Source organism: Saccostrea echinata, unplaced genomic scaffold, assembly GCF_033153115.1.
Source record: "Saccostrea echinata isolate AGI-Se365-2 ecotype Australia unplaced genomic scaffold, CSIRO_AGI_Sech_v1 ptg000007l, whole genome shotgun sequence".
Classification (NCBI taxonomy): Eukaryota; Metazoa; Mollusca; class Bivalvia; order Ostreida; family Ostreidae; genus Saccostrea; species Saccostrea echinata.
Genome location: NW_026889756.1, coordinates 1,736,000 through 1,741,840, shown reverse-complemented (window position 1 = coordinate 1,741,840; position 5,841 = coordinate 1,736,000). Strand labels below are relative to the sequence as shown.

The 5,841-nt window shown below is 37.9% G+C and overlaps 1 pseudogene; it reads left to right on the top strand.

Annotated features, from left to right (window-relative positions):
- Nucleotides 1-1,417: 1,417 nt before the first annotated feature.
- Nucleotides 1,418-5,359, top strand: LOC133180601 (uncharacterized; annotated as a pseudogene).
- The last annotated feature ends 482 nt before the right edge of the window (nucleotides 5,360-5,841 follow it).

The window sequence follows — 5,841 nt, the reverse complement described above, 5'->3', positions numbered from 1 at the left end:
CTCGTATCTCATTACTTCACCCTCATAATAATAAACCCCTACAAATATTATTTATTTATTTTACTTTGTTACTGAACTCCTTCAAATATTATTAATTTATTTAACCTTATTGATTTGAAAGATACATAAACACATACTAATTTATAGCTAGTATGTAAAGATGTAAAAAAGAATTTTAAACATCATCTTAGGATAAATGTTACTTTTCTTTCTCTTTTTAAAATAATCTTCTATTCTTGATTCCTATTTTCAATAATAGCACCACAACTGGTGTCTCATATTATTGCAGTACATGTAGGTCTATACATGTACTATAGCTAAATGAGTATGCATGCATGTTTCTGGCAAATGTATTAAATAGATTCAGTTTTTGTAGGTTATATTGCTTGTTTTTTTTTTCGTATTGATTACGTTGGTGGCCAGATAATTAATTAACTGAATTAATTTTAAACTTCTGCAATGAAATGGAACACAGTTATATATTATCTGTAATCTTTAAAAATTCCTTTCAGAGTGTCAAGAATCTTAATTAAGGAGAAAATAATTGAAAAATTTTATACTTGTTTCTGTGCTATTTGGATATTAAATTCCTTCATTTTTCAGAAAAAAAGTCAACAATTTATAATTAGTACCATAAAAGGTCAAAGTTAATCTACTTTCACTTTTGTGATTTATTTTTAGAACGCTATTAGAAAAGACTATTGTTTTATATTTAAATAGATAGCTTGGACATAATCAAAGTATTTCAGCTTTTAACCCCTATTCAGACTGTCAAGTAGTCAAAGTAATTACCTAATCACCTGTAATTGAAAATGGGCACCTGTATAGTACCTGTATAGGTATCGTAATGCGAGTTTCATTACGTAATCGCCCATGGCAGGAGGTGTGAACTGCTGATTGTCTTTAGGTAATCTACTTTAGAACACACTAATTATTCTAATGCGGGAAAAGGACAGTCAGAATGTTATAGGACACTAATAGGGAGCACAGGGGCGGCTGTGGGGGGCAGAGGGGCGCACTGATTTGAGGGCGGGGCGCGGCGCCCCTCCATTTCACCCTAGCTGGAACACTGCCGGTACCGCTCTCTGTCTCTCTGTCTGTCTGTCTAGCTGTCTGTCTGTCAGGCAGTCTCCCTGACAGCCAGTATGCTCCACGCGATTTTCCAGATTCTTTTTTCTTTATGCCTGTATATATTGAGCTAGAATTTAAAATGTGACTCCTTTCCGATAAATTACAAATGAATTCTGCAATTTTGTTTCTCTTTTGTGGTTTTTATAATGATAAAATAAATTTTGACATGGTCCCTGTATTCACAGGTTTGCGGGAGTTATCGTCCCTTGCGCGATGTCATGCGTAGTACAAATAAGTATTGGCGCCATTATTGCTAGTTGTTCAGCGAGCAGCCCTTTTTTCCTCCATGCAAGAGGGTCACCCATACGATCTTTGTCCAAGAGATCGGACAGTGCTTGAACTTATGAGATCGTGCGACGACTCTTCTGATGAAACGAGTGACAAAGCAGAATTAGTGGCCTCAGGCGGCTCGGGCACAACGGCAATTCAAATGACAGAGGAAGTGCGAGTCGCAACCACTCCACGGGTACATGGAGTCCTAAGACCCCATCTATCTCTAGTGAAATAATCGTTTTAGAGAAGGAGCTCCAGACATTAGAACTACACAAACGAAAGATGCAACTTCTTCAGAATATCGATGCTTGCAAACAAACTTTAGCGGCCATGCAAGAGAAAGACAGCCCTGGCCCGAGTCCGAGTACAATTTGCGCACCTGCGACTGCTACTGGAGTTGATACTACACCAAATGTACACCCCCCTGCAAGGTACAGTTGACCTCAGTAATCTTATTAACTTGTTCCCTTCTCATGTTTCTACTGCTATTACCCCAAGCACATCCAGTAATAAGGGGAAAGTAAGACTTGGTCACAACTACGTTTGACTTGACCCCATTATGCAACAAGAGAAAGATGATCTTCTAACACTTACCAATACTGGAGTGAAGATTAACAAAATCTTGATCACGACTATTATAAACTGTCCATTGAACAGTGGGGCTATGGTAACACTGCCATTATGCAGGAAATGATCATTAATCAGGAATTGGATGACCAAGGAGTGCGCGACTACCTTGAATACACCAAATACATAAATCGCTTATTCAGCAAGTACGTCAAAGGCAGTGTCCTTCTCTTTGACCGTGAAAATAGGGAACTGCAGTTTAAGGAAAAGTTTCGGTGGGGTGTATCTCGTCTTCACCTTCAGGATTTTCAACTGGTTTCTAAACGGAACAGCTCACTATGCAGACCCTACAGGGATCAATGGAAACACGTGCTAAGAAGGAAGGTACCTTCAAGCAGAAAGGAAGTCGACGTGGCCCATTCACACCTGAAGGCAAGGAGATATGCAGGAAATTCAATATGGAAACGTGTGACTTAAATAACTGTAAATTGCAGCATTGTTGTTTTGTTTGTTATTGACAAACTCATAATGTTCTGTCTCACCCAAAAAAACTAGGGAATGGGACGGGTCGCTGTTCTGACTCTTCTTCAGTGCTAAAGTACTCGGTTTGGGAATTTTATTTAGAAGATGATTTTGATCGCAACTTCTTATGCAAGGGGATAAAAGAGGGCTTTAGAATTATTGATGAGGGAGCTGATCAGCGACTTGTCCCGTGTGAAGTTGATAATTATTAGTCATGTTTTCAATATGCAGAACAAGTTGAGACACAAAATAATAAGGTATGAATTGTCAAATGGAAGCTATGTGGCTACTTGTGTCAAACCTACTATTGTTGATGCTTTAGGAGCTATCACTAAATCAAATTCTAAGGTTAGACTTATCCATGATGCGAATCGTCCATGCGTATGTCTATTAATGATTATGTACAGTCTGATACTTCATATTCATACCTGGATTTACGTGTTGTTAGCAAGCTTATTAGTGAAGGTTGTTACCTTGCAAAGATATATCTACAGTCTGCATATATATCAGTCCCCATTCACTCTTCTAACTAACAGCTGGGTTAAAATGGCCATTTGTAAATGCTTTGTCACCAACATATTTGTATGACACTAAACTTCCCTTCGGCGCTGCTAAGAGCCCCCAAATTTTTCAACGGTTTAGTAGTGCAGCTTGTAGAATTCTAAAGAAAGTGTATGGTTATACTGCCATTGCTTATCTTGATGATTTTTTGATTTTTGGAAAAACATTTCATGAATGTTCAAGAGCATTGTATACACTTATTTACCTACTTAGACAGCTAGGTTTCGCTTTTAACTGGTCAAAGGTTGAAGGTCCCTCCCAGCAGCTTGTATTTTTGGTGGTGGTAGTAGATTCAGTGACTGTGACTTTAGCCTTGCCAACATCAAAGCTACAAGACTTTAACAACTTACTGGGACATTTTCTCGGACAAAGCGTGCTAATGTTAGACAGTTAGAAACTCTAATTGGAAAGCTCATTTGAGCTTCTCAAATGATATGTGGTGGTCGTACATTTCTTCGTAGAGTGTTGGACTTGAAGAATGCAGTGACTGAGAGACATCATAAAGTGTTGCTCACAGAGGATTTCTTTGCAGACCTCCATTGGTGGATATCATTCATGTCGATATTCAATGGCACGTGTCGTATACAGGATCAACGCCCCATCACCTCACTCCAGACGGATGCTTCTTTAGAGGGAGGTGGAGGATACTACAATGGAGACTACTTCTACATTAATTGGCCCATATTAATGTTCAAGAGTTCATCTTTATATTTCTGTCTGTGTTAAGGTGGAGTAAATACTTTGTGAATCGTAAAGTTATCATACATAGTGATAACTCTTCTGCCGTCTCTTGAATTAACAAAGGAACTTCCAGGAATCCCCTTGTACAGTTCATGTGCCGCATTCTGTTCTGGATATCTGCCCTGTATAACTGTGCTATCAGTGCTAAATACTTACCGGGCATACAAAACAATGTCGGGGATGCATGTTCCCGTCTTCATGAGCCGGAACAAATTACAAAAATGTATTTGTTAGTGCCTTCCCTGCAAAATGATATTTTTTTTATTGTGACATTGTTTTCTCGCATAATCACCGGTGTTAGGTAGACCTGTCCAGTGTGAGACAGCAGTGTGAGATTTTTCTGTCTTACACTGTGTATTACTACGCTGTGAAAGGTAACGTTAACATTCCTTCTTATAAAATACTTGTAAAAAATGTTTAAAAAATCACATTCTTAAAATGTTGTTGTTTAATTTATTTAATCAAACTTATTTTCATTCAAAAGATTGTAATATTTTCACTTTCTAAAGGGCACTATTTCTAGGTCGCGAAAGGATTCTTCTAGAATGTTACGCTGTCGTTTTTTTTAAATCCAGTTTATAAAATTCAGAATGATTTAAGTGGACTGAAATTTATTTTCCGAGTTTACACACTGTGTGAACCATTTTCAGGTACGATTTCTTTGATGGTGTATTCAGATTTTTAATTGGATGCTAAATTAAAAATATGAATTTTTCAATGGTGATGACATGCCGTTATTTTGAATAAAATAATGCGAGAAAAATAATCATTCATTACATACTCGTGTGGGATAGTGAAATTCCACCCCGGGGCCAAGATTCAATGTCAATGTCAAGATTCATAGACGGTGAATCTTGTCCCCTCGGTGGAATTTCACTATCCCACACTCGTAGTAATGAATGATTCTATTAGTCTCATATGTCATTACCATTTAACTTTGCTAGGTGGATTGACAAGACCAGGCATCCGCTTTGAAAAGAAAGGCATGGGCTAATTCGACGGCTTCCACCTATCGCACTCCTAGACTTTTCATCAGTTGAAGACTTGGCCTTTTGGTGTGTTTGTCTAATAGCCTTTTTTGGTCTACTTTGCCCGGGCAACATTGCAATTAAAGGACCTTTTAAGACATCGAAACATGTCAGAAGGGTGGATTTGATGCCTTGTTCATGGGGTTATCTACTTTGCTTACGACATACAAAGACAATTCAATTCCGAGAACGGGAGCGTAATGTTATCCTTCCTCAGGTTCATGGGGAATTATGCCCAGCATCAGCCTTGCAGGCTTACCTTCATCTTACAAGAGGAGCGGATCTTTTTGCGCCCCTGCTTTTCACAGGAAAAGGTTCAGTTTTTACCTACAGCATTTTCCGCCAAAAGCTACATTCCATTCTTGTACAAGCAGGAATAGATGACAATAACATTAAGGGTCATTCTTTTCAACGGGGTGGAGCCACCTTGTTAAGTTAAGTCGAGTGAAGCGGTGTTAAGATACATTGACCCTCTCTTTTAAAAAATACTAGATACCATGCTACACTTTGGTAGATCACTTCCATGTGCTCAATAGATTATATTTATTGTAATTATTAACCTTTCAATTCAAGATATGTTACAAATCAGTTTCCTTTTATCCCAAACAAAACTTGGGATTGGGGGTTTTTGTTACTATTATTTTTCTCGTATTCTTTAAATATATTTTTGTGTTTATATTTGTATGAAGTACTTTTCTTGTCAATAAAATTTACGCCTCTTTGGTTTCTTGTTCAATTGGTAACAGGACTTGAGTCAAAGTGGTTTTTATTATGATAAAATAAATTTTGACATGGTCCCTGTATGCACAGGTTTGCGGGAGTTATCGTCCCTTGCGCGATGTCACGCGTAGTACAAATAAGTATTGGCGCCATTATTGCTAGCTGTTCAGCAAGCAGCTCTTTTTTCCTCCCACCTACCCAACCCTTTTTGCTTCCATTTAAAGTAGATTTACTTTGTACCTGCACTGCCTTTTGTATGTTTAGAGTAATTTTAGTATGTTGTGTGTATGGGGTTTTT